Below are 11,404 nucleotides of genomic sequence, written 5' to 3'. Positions count from 1 at the left end.
AGAAAACTATAATTCAGGGTTCCAGTCCCCACCCACGCAGCCTGACCCAATTCCAGTGCCCAAGGTCAGAGTGTCAACCCCATGTTTTGCAGCATTTAAACTAGGCAGGAAAATTAGGGACAATTAAAAGGACATGGGCCACCAGCTAGTCATAGACTCTCTCTGGTGTGTATCATATTTTCCTTCCTGAGGTTTAATTTGGACAGACTGTGTCCCAGTCTGCAGCATACCTTGACATGATCGGCTTATCTACTCGTCTCCCCTTCCTCTTTTTTTTTCCAGACAGGGTCTCACTCTCTTGCCCAGGCTGGAGCACAGTGTCAAAATCATGGTTCATTGCAGCATCAACCTCTTGGGCTCCATCAATCCTCCCACCTCAACCTCTTGAGTAGCTGGGACTACAGGCATGTACCACCACGCCCAGCTAATTTTTGTATTTTTTGTAGAGGTAGGGTTTCTCTATGTTGTCCAGGCTGGTCTTGAACTCCTGGGCCCAAGTGATCTGCCCATCTTGGCCTCTCAAAGTGCTGGGATTACAAGCATGAGCCACTGTACCCAGCCTCCTCTTCCTCTTGACGGTGAATTCTGTAAGGGCAAAGGCTCATTCATTTTTGTTGTTTAATGAATAGACTTTATTCTTTAGAATAGCTTAAGCTTTACAGAAAAATGAGCAGAAAGTATAGTGTTCCCATATATGCCCTCAAATCGTCCCATCCTGTTTCCTCTGTTATTAACACGTGGCTTTAATGTAGTGCATTTGTTGCAATTGATGAGTCAATATTGATACATTACTCTTAAGTCCATAGTGTAGGTTTCTCTCCTGGTGTGCTGCACATTCTGTGGATGGATGTGACCATCCACCATTGGATCCACCATTACAGTGTCACATAGAATAGTCTCACTGCCCTAAAAATCACCTGTGCTAAGCTGGTTCGTTCTTGAATCTTCATTGCTTTTCCATGGTGCCAAGCCCTCAGCTGGGGCATGTGGCTGTTGAATGGAAGGATACTGCAAAAAGTGCTGCCAAATGTTTCCATCCTGGACAAGTAAAGGAAAGTGGCCCTGATGTTTTAAAAGGCCTGACATCAAAAGAAAGGGTGTAAGTTTACCAAGCCACTGGGATTAGCTTCCCAAGGGACCATTTCCTCAACTTGATCTGATGATCAAGGCAAGAGAAGATCCAGAACAAAGGGGATCCCTTTTACTCTGACCTAGGAAAAATGTCTGTAAATTCTTTGGGAGCTCAGAAAATGTCAACATCTGGGCCAAAAGACAAAAGTGGAAATGTCAGCTGTGCGTGGTGGCTCAAGCCTATAATTCCAACACTTTGGGAGGCCGAGGCAGGTGGATCACAAGGTCAAGAGATCGAGACCATCCTGGCTAACACGGTGAAACCTGGTCTGTACTAAAAATACAAAAAATTAGCCAGGCGTGGTGGCGGGCGCCTGTAATCCCAGCTACTCAGGAGGCTGAGGCAGGAAAATGGCATGAACCTGGGAGGTGGAGCTTGCAGTGAGCTGAGATCAGGCCACTGCACTCCAGCCTGGGTGACAGAGCAAGACTCCATCTCAAAAAAAAAAAAAAAAATGTTTGTTAACCTCTCAGTGACTCCTGTGGGCATCCTAGGACTTAATCCAACTGAAAGAGCGTGTAGAAGGTGCACCTCAGACATCCCGCCTAGGTCTGCAGGAGCTGGGCCATTCCTTCATGAAATCTCACCAGGCACAACTCAGAGATACTCCCTAGAGGGTCTTAATTTCCAAGTACTTTCAACAAAGTGGGCATTGGCAGCCACAGAGAGCTTCAGGCAAAAGTGGCCGGCGTGCACAGGAATAGTAAGGCCACCGAGAACATCTGCTATGGAGCCAAACCCAGACACAACCACGCTGGCTCCAGCCAGATACGGAACAGGGTGGCATCAGAAGGATGGCAGAGCAGTAACAGGGAAACTCCTTGGGTAGGTCTCAAGGATGTCTGGATTCTCCCTTTCCACCGTGGGGCTAGAAGGCAGGTAGCTCAGCCGGGGCTCTGCAGGCCGAACTCAAATCAAGTCCGGGCTTCAGCCTTCGTAACTGCATTAGCTCAGGCAGGGACCGGACCTCTGGAAACCTCAGTTTCTTCATCTGTAAAATGGGCATCACGACAGTACCTGGTGGGATTGTTTTGAGAATTTAACAAAATTATGCATGTAAAGCTCTAATCCTGACACCTAATAAGGGTTCAAAAAGTGTTTGTTTTTAAATATCATTAGCCTACGTACTTTTTTTTTTTTTTTTTTTGAGGCAGAGTCTCACCCTGTTACCCAGGCTGGAGTGCAATGGTGCAATCTCAGCTCACTGTAACCTCTGCCTCCTGGGTTCAAGAGATTCTTCTGCCTCAGCCTCCCAAGTAGCTGGGATTATAGGTTTGTACCACCACGCGCGGCTAATTTTTTCTATCTTTAGTAGAGATGGGGTTTCACCATGTTGGCCAGGCTGGTCTTGTACTCCTGACCTCATGATTTGCCCGCCTCGGCCTCCCACAGTGCTGGGATTACAGGCATGAGCCACCGCGCCCGGCCAGCCCACGTACTTCCCTCAAAAAGAAGGTGAGTCTAGCCCTGAAGTTGGATGAGGTCCTGGTGAAGAAGAGGAGGGAGCCTGAATGCTGATGAGAATGTGGGCCAAGGTTGGGACATTGGAGGCAAGGGCTGGGGAACAGCCGCAGCTCACTGTGCAGCCAGATCGGCCGTCAGAAGCTTCGAGACCCACATCTTAAGCTGATCGTGAATTAGGGCGTGAGGAAAATAAACCCCAAGGCTTGGTTTCCCTGCTGAAATCCCTCTTGAAAACTTTTAGCCATTTAGGAGGCGAGGGGAGGAGCCCAGCAGTTAGAACCACCCTCTTCCCACAAACGCCTGCCTTAGATTCTCAGGTGAGTCCCCAAGACTCTATCTGGATGAGACAGTTGCTCTCCCAGAACTCCCGCCTATCCACCCTACACAGGCGCCCCCATAAGGGCACCCCTGAGCTCAAGGTGTCGCTGCTTCCTCTCCAATGAGAAATCCCAGCAGGGGTAATAATTTACCCCCCACATACACACACCCCCTCCTCAGTGGTCGTTAGCTGCTGGCCATGACCCCAAAGCCAACCATACCCCCAAAATACTGAACTGACAAGTCAGGGTTTCTGCAGCCCTGCACTGCTGCTGAGAATTCCATGAGTCCTATCTTACTTTCCATCTTACTGGGGCCAGGATGCCTCACTCTTCCCAGCCCATACTCCCAGATGCCCGCCTATCTCTGCTTATAGCTTCTCAACTTCCACCTCATTTGGAACATGTATGTCTCTATGTGGCCAGCACCTGTAAATTACACAGGGATTATAGCTTCCCCAGGGTCATCAGCAAGCTTTCTGTCAGCCCAACCATGGTGCTGCTGGAAATTGATTGATTTTTTTTTTTAGAGACAGGGTCTCACTCTGTCTGTCGCCCTGTGCCCAGGCTGGACTGCAGTCGTGCAATCTCAGCTCACTGCAGCCCTGCAGTCTCTACTTCCTAAGGTTCAAGTGATCCTCCTTCCTCAGTCTCCCAAGTACCTGGGACCACAGAGGCATGCCAGGATGCCTGACTAGTTTTTTTTATTTTTTGTAAACACAACACAGGGTCCCTCCCTGTGTTGCCCAGGCTAGTCTGAAACTTCTGGGCTTCAGCAATCCTCCTGCCTCAGCCTCCCAAAGTGCTGGGATTACAGGCATGAGCCACCACACCTGGCCCTATTTTTATTGTTAAATTTTATTGTTAACTATCAAGATGCAAATAACGTTCCAGTGTGATTCCAGGTTTGAAAATGTCACTTTTTACCCATTTTACCTTTAATTCTGGGATGTGACTGGAATCTCATGTTTTATTCTTCTTCTCCTCCCAATGATTATTGCAATCTAGCTCTTCATCTACTTAAATGATTCATGTAGAGGGGTTTCTGAGGATCTCTCCAGCATCCTAGCACCTAATTTTTTTCCTCCTCAGCTTCGAACCAACTTAGTGAGCAGACATCTGCAGGGACAAGAAAACAAACATCAGACATCAGCATTTATCTAAACCATGGCTGCTAGCCCTTCTGAGAGGCATCTTGGGTATTTGGGCACATGGATATTTGTCTTGATTATCTGAATCTCCCCTCCTCTTGTTCTGCTGAAATGGGCATGGGCAGGCCAGGCGTGGTGGTTCACGCCTGTAATCCCAGCACTTTGGGAGGCCAAGGCGGGCACATCACATGAGGTCAGGAGTTCGAGACCAGCCTGGCCAACCTGGTGAAACCCTTTCTCTACTAAAAATACAAAAATTAGCTGGGCATGGTGGCACATGTCTGTAGTCTCAGCTACTCAGGAGGCTGAGGCAGGAGAATTGCTTGAATTCGGGAGGCAGATGTTGCAGTGAGCCAAGATCCCGCCATTACACTGCAGCCTGAGCAACTAGAGCGAAACTCTGTCTTAAAAAAAAAAAAAGAAAAAGAAAAAGAAGAAGAAGAAGAAGGAAATGGGCATGGGCTGTGTCTCATTGTTTCCTGCTGTGGGGTGCTGATTGTTGCAGGAGCCTTTTAATACATGCAACAGCTCTTCCAACAAAGACGAATCCCTGCCTTCTCCCTGGTGCGGCTGCACCGTAAATTGCAGAGTTTAGAGAAGAGAGCGTTAAAGGCAACGCCCACACAGCCTGTGTGTGTGCAAGACAGCACTGGGGAAGGAGGAAGGCCCCTTCAACCCAACACCATCCTGTCTTCAGCCATCAGACGGCCTCAAACGGGGCCTAGGGCAGCCATAGGATGAGAACAGTGAGTCCCAGAACGGCAGAGATTCTGGGCTCAGAAGCTTCTGCACAGATCCACAGCCAGCACTCAGACTCTCCACATCTCACCATCACCAGAGTCTAATTTTTTTTATTATTATTATTTATAAGAGTCAGGTTCTCACTCTGTCACCCAGGCTGGAGTGCAGTGGTGCAAATGTAGCTTACTGAAGGCTTGGACTCCTGGGCTCAAGCGATCCTCCTGCCTTGGCCTCCCAAAGTGCTAGAATTACAGACATGAGTCATTGTGCCTGGCTGAGAGTTTGACTTTTAATAACCCACTTTTGTCAGTCACATTTTCTTTCCTAGAAAATTGTATTTAATGTATTGTGTAAAGAAGCAATTAAGATGGGTTTTTCTGGGCAATGAGATTAAAAACCCATTATAGTTCATTGAATTATTGAACCCTGAGAGGGAGATGTGATTCTGGACCCATGACCCCTAAGAAAGGCAAGAACCACCAAACTGTGCATTTATGCCAATATTTGATATACCTCGATCTTGAATATGACCAAAGAAAGGAGGAAGGGGAAAATGTCATATTTTGGGTGCCTACACTGTGTGGGGGCACTTTGTGTGATCTCTCTTATTTCTTTCTTGAGCTACCGAAGTATTATCAGCAGCCCCATTTTTCAGATAAGGAAACTGAGGACAGGAAGTACACATTAGTTCCTAATGCTTTCTAGTTGACAAGAGCCATGGTAATGTAGGGACAGAGGAAAAGTGTCCTCTCTGCCCACGGAAGGTTCACTGAAATGACTGATAAATAAACAATACACAGGAGAAAAAAAGGCATACAGATTTCTTGGTGTGTATATGGACACCGGAGTCCTGCAAATATGAGGCTCAAAAAGAGACCAGGTCGTTGAGGCTTAAATACTATTTTCTTAGTGGGAAGGGTAATAAAGGGCCTGTAGGTAATTTTAGGGGTAGTATATAATTTCTAAGGGAAATAAATGAGCCCAAAGAACAATGGCCTGGGACAACATCCCTCAGAGCTCTGGTGGAGGTGGTGGGAAGGTAAGGGGCAGAACTTTACTGTGAGCAAAGGTTGTCTTATTATGCAGATAAGGTCTCCCAGGTAATCTCTTAGAGCTGCCCTCAGAAGAATAGATGAAAAGTCTGTCTCAGCATGGTGACGACTTTTAGTCTCTTCTCTGGTGGTTATTCGATGAGATTCCTAGGGAGGGGGTCTTAAGACGAATGTATGTCTTTTGGAAAGAAGTTTCTTTAGTCAAACAAGAAAATTTCAGAGAGACTCCCTCCCTGTGCTTGAGAAAAGAAAGAGCATCAGAGAGATGGGGAGCAGGGGAAGGTCAGAGAGACCTTGGTTCTGAGACTTATTTCTGAGGCCTTCTTATTTCAGTTCAAAGCATTCAGCACGTCAAAGTGCCAAATTTTGGGTTATCATTTTCTGAGCCACAACAGTAATAATATTAGTAAAATAATAATAAGTGATATTCACTATTTGCAATAGCAAAGAAGTGGAATCAACCTAAATGCCCATCAATGATAGATTAGACAAAGAAAATGTGGCACATAGGCCGGGCGTGGTGGCTCACGCTTGTAATCCCAGGACTTTGGGAGGCCGAGGCGGGCGGATCATGAGGTCAGGAGTTCGAGACCACGGTGAAACCCCGTCTCTACTAAAAAATACAAAAAATTAGCCAGGCATGGTGGCAGGCGCCTGTAGTCCCAGCTACTCAGAGAGGCTGAGGCAGGAGAATGGCATGACCCAGGAGGCGGAGCTTGCAGTGAGCCAAGATCAAGCCACTGCACTCCAGCCCGGGTGACAGAGCGAGACTCTGTCTCAAAAAAAAAAAAAAAAGAAAATGTGGTACATATACACCATGGAATACTATGCAGCCATAAAAAGGAATGAGATTATGTCCTTTGCAGGGACATGGTTGGAGCTGGAAGCTGTTATCCTCGGCAAACTAACGCAGGAAGAGAAAATGAAATATCACATGTTCTCACTTATGAGTAGGAGCTGAATGATGAGAACACATGAACACATGCGGGGAACAACACACACTGGGTCCTGTTGGTGGAGGAGAGAGAGCATCAGGAAAAGTAGCTAATGGGTGCTGGGCTTAATACATAGGTAATGGAATGTTCTGTGCAACAAACCACCATTGCACACATTTACCTATGTAACAAATCTGCACATCTTGCACATGTACCTCTGAAACTTAAAAATTGAAGAAAAAAATAATAGCTGATATTTTTTAAAGCTTACTCTGTGTCAGGCACTGTTCTAAACATTCTGTGTATATTAGTTCATTTAATCTTCTTTATAGGGCCAGGCTCAGTGGCTCATGCCTGTAATCCCAGCACTTTGGGAGGCCAAGGCAAGTGGATGACATAAGCCCAGGAATTTGAGTTTGAGACCAGCCTGGGCAATATAGTGAGACCCCATCTCTACAAAAAAAATACAAAAATTACACAGATGTGGTGGCACACACCTGTGGTCCCAGCTACTAGGGAGGCTGAGGCAGGAGGATCACTTGAGCCCTGGAGGTAGAGGTTGCAGTGAGTGCTGATTGCATCACTACACTCCAACCTTGATGACAGTGAGACCCTGTCTCAATAAGAAATAAAAATAAATAATCTTTTTTACAACCATGGAGGTGGATATTATTATTATTCCCTTTTAACATATGAGGAAGATGAAGCTCTGAAAAGTTCAACAACTTGTCCAAGGTCACCCAGCTAGTAAAGGATGGAGCTGCGACTCACATCTCAATGATCTGCCTCAAGCCCATGCTGGTAACCTCTCAAAGACACTTACCTTCCAGAACTTTCTGGGGAATCACTATAAGATCAAGCTGACTGCTTAGGACCAGCAAGAACCATGGTGCATTGTGTAATAATTTCAGGGTTGACATTAACAAAAAGCCTTACCCCCTTCATTCTCTCATCTTCAGATACCAGTCACCACCCAGGGGCCTCCATCTCTGCATCAGTAACAAAACAAGAAGAGACCTCATCCAAGACCACAGTGAAGGTCAGAAATCACTTCAATGCAGGCATATCTGGCTCCTGAACCTGAGCTCTGAGGCACCATGCAGCCACATGCCTATTATCTTCTACCCCTGCATGGAAATCCCTGAGGTTCATGGAAGCCAGCAAGATCCCAGAAGTCCCTGTGAGGCACAGAAGGCAGAGAGCAAACCCCTGGTTACCCCTAGAAGATTAAACTAGAGCAAACCAAATAGGCAACCACGGGGATTGGGAGACACCCTTGATCATCAAAACAGAGTAAAAAATCCCCCATTCTCTTGGGCTGACCTAGAAGCCAAGGCCTCAGAAGACACAACAGAAGCATCTTTCATTGTCCCTCCCACAGAGCTGCTGGCCTCCTGCACTGTGAGCAAAGCTATGGTGTCCCCATGGGCAGGGCTGCCTATGTCCGTGCCCCAGCTATGCCGCCCCGCTGTTTTATAGGCACAAGTAAGATGATGTCCCAACCAATGCCTCCAACATGGAGTAAAATTCATATAGTAATAATCCCTGTTCTTATGCACACACATATACACACACATGCACACATAATTTAAGCCTTCTTGGGAAGTGAACAAAAATGCTGGCAAAAAAAAAAAAAAAGTGTGTCTCCCCAACATGAACCTGTGGCATTGGCATTTGACCCTAATCTAGGCAGGGGTTAGCATTCTATCAGCCCCTCTCTGTCTCTCTCCTTCTCTCCTTTCTCTCTCTCTCTCTCTCTCTCTCTCTCTCGCTCTCTTCCTCCCTCCCTTGTCTCTTTCTCTCTCTCCCTGCTTCTGCATCTTTGTTTCTCTCTCCCTCCCTTTCTCTCTCTCTCCCTCTGTTTCTCTCTCTTCCTTCCTCCCTGTTTCCCTCCCTCCCTCTCTCTTACTCCCTCCCTTTTTATTTCTACTTTCCTCCCTCCCTCGCTCTATCCCTCTCCCTCCATTCCTTTCTCCATCCCTTTTTCCCTCCCCTCCCCCTCCCCCTCTCCCTCTCCCTCTCCCTCTCATTTCTTGCTGGCCTGGTTGCTGCCTTGAAGTCCTTTGCAGGGCACTTGTACTTCAGCACCACGGCCAGAGTAGATTTCCCCTTTCCCTCCCAGGCAGTGGATGATTGCAGATTTCTGAGACTTCTCCTCTTCCCCCTCCATCCCTCTCACTCCCTCCTCTCTACCCCTTCTTCCTTCCTCTCTTCTCCTCCTCTCTCTTTAGTGCTGCTGAACACACCTGTAGTGATGACAAGGTTGTGCCCAAGGAGGGAAACTTCTATGACAGATACCGGGACACCATCCAGCTGGGCAAGAAAACACAGCTTATGTGGGTCCCAGGCACAAGCACCACCTGGGAACACCTTGTCTGGGTTCTGATATCTGATTGATTTGGGCGCCAAGCCCCTGGAAAAGAGACAAAGAATCAAAAGGGTTCAATACTGAAGTCCACACTATACACATTGGTCCCAAGCTGCACTAACTCAAAACATGACATTTCCTACCCCAGTCCAGGGCAGGGAAAACACTGGAGAATAAAAGGGCTAGGAAATAAGGACATGGCTGGGTGCAGTGGCTCATGCCTGCAATCCCAGAACTTTGTTGGGGGGCGGCCAAGGTGGGAAGATCATATGACCCCAGGATTTCAAGATAAGCTGGGCAACATGGCAAAAACCCATCTCTACAAAAAATAAAAAAATTAACCAGATGTGATGGCATGTGCCTGTAGTCCCAACTACTCCAGAGGCTGAGTTGGGAGGATCACTTGAGCGACAGGGGTCAAGGCTGCAGTGAGCCATGACTGCACCACTACACTCCAGCTTGAGTGACAGAGGGAGACCCCGTCTCATCAAAAAAAAAAGAAAAAAAAAAAGGAAGGACTCACATTCTTTCTTACTGCCCACATTTTACTACTCTCTCTTACTCCTACTTGCAACTTGAAAAGGAGAGTCTGTGTTTTGTACACCCAAATGTGCATACAGGTGCTGTGTGTGCATTTATGCTGAAGGTGAGGGGTGGGGATTAGACAGAGAGAGGTGTCCATGCACAATCCTAGTAGTAAAATGAGAGGCAGGCAAGGTCAGTATGAAAGTGAAATACAGAACAGCAGACATTTATCCAATGGGGAAGAGGCTCATTCATTTCTTCTGTGTAAATATCAAAAAAGAGCTAACATTTGTGAGCAACTGATATGGCCAGGCACTGTTGATTGCTTTATATGCCTCATGCCATCCACTCATGACAGCTTGATGAGGCAGGCACTGTTCTCATTACACAGATGAGAATGCTGAGGCTCAGAGTGACTAAGTAACGTGATCAGGGATCAGGATCACACAGCTACTAAGTGGCAGACATATGCATGAGGGTAAGAAGGCAAGCACGACATAAAGAAAAGAAACTCATCCTGTTTGAGAAGTTACATGAATTCGAGTGCAGCAAATTTAGAGATTAATTTTCCCTCTCTTCTGATCTCAACAAATAATTTTTATGAAGACAGTGCTGATTATTTCTTCTCTATGTGTGCAAAGTACTAAAGTAAAGGAAAGTGACTTTGATTAAACCATACATGGGCCAGGCATGGTGGCTCACACCTGTAATCCTAGCACTTTGGGAGGCTGAGGTGGGCGGATCACCTGAGGTCAGGAGTTCGAGACAAGCCTAGCCAACATGGCAAAACCCCATCTCTACTAAAAATATAAAAATTAGCCGGGTGTGGTGGCATGCATCTGTAACCCCAGCTACTGAGGAGGCTGAAGCAGGAGAACTGATTGAACCCTGGAGGCGGAGGTTGCAGTGAGCCGAGATCACGCCATTGCATCCCAGCCTGGGTGACAGAGTGAGACTCTGTCTCAAGAAAAAAAAAAAAAAAAAAATCAAAGCATACTTGGTTTTAGTTGGATAAATGGCAGGCCTTACCATCAGGGTCATTTGGGGTTAGGTGGTTGGTACATTTTGTTTATAAACTGGGATGTGTCTCCTGTAATGCAAACAGCACAGGAGAAGGAAGTTGGGAGACTTAAATTTGAATTCTGACTCTTCCGCTAATTTGAGGGTGACCTTGGGCAAGCTGCTCCAGTTTCTTGGGTTCTAGCCACCCACCCTTCTACTGCCAAAAAGGAGGGGCTCCGATCAGGTTATCTGATGATCCTTCCAGCTATGACATCGGCTTATGTTCCCAAAAGCTGCTGTACGATGAGGCCTCCTGCCCTTCAGGAGCCAAAACAAAAAGACACACTGGACCCTTTCATCTCCACCAGGAGCTTAAGGAACGTTGGAGGCCGCGTCTAACCTCAGTCCCCCAGGAAAACGCTGTCTGAGCCTGCCCAGAGTGCAAGCAGCCCCCCACTCCTTTCGGAAGCCAGCCACGCACCGCCCCACTTCAGGTGCCCATCCATCAGCTGGGTTTCCTGGGGAAACAGAGCTCATTCTTAAGCTCTCTTTTATGGCTTTTACCCAGAATTGATTTGAATAAATCAGTCTAATGCTGTCTCTACAATGGAACCAATTGTAAAACAGCTTTATTTGCTCAGCTTTGAAAGCAGGTTGGAGCTGCCTTCTTCCCACAGCAAGACTGATGGAGAAAAAGGAAGCACACTCAGTGAATTT

The 11,404-nt window shown here is 46.9% G+C and overlaps 1 long non-coding RNA gene across 1 annotated transcript in view; it reads right to left on the bottom strand.

Annotated features, from left to right (window-relative positions):
• Positions 1-230: 230 nt before the first annotated feature.
• The window catches only part of LOC107968783 (uncharacterized), a 16,391-nt gene continuing 5,217 nt past the window's right edge, over positions 231-11,404 (bottom strand). Inside the window, exons 2-3 of the long non-coding RNA XR_001710209.2 lie at positions 3,850-4,032; positions 231-2,149 (exon numbers count right to left, since the gene is read on the bottom strand). This is a non-coding gene — a long non-coding RNA (uncharacterized LOC107968783). The remainder of the gene's footprint in view (positions 2,150-3,849; positions 4,033-11,404) is intronic.

This window comes from Pan troglodytes, chromosome 18 (genome assembly GCF_028858775.2).
Source record: "Pan troglodytes isolate AG18354 chromosome 18, NHGRI_mPanTro3-v2.0_pri, whole genome shotgun sequence".
NCBI lineage: Eukaryota > Metazoa > Chordata > Mammalia > Primates > Hominidae > Pan > Pan troglodytes.
Note: the sequence above shows the minus strand (reverse complement) of the source record. Positions and strands in the feature narration are given on the sequence as shown.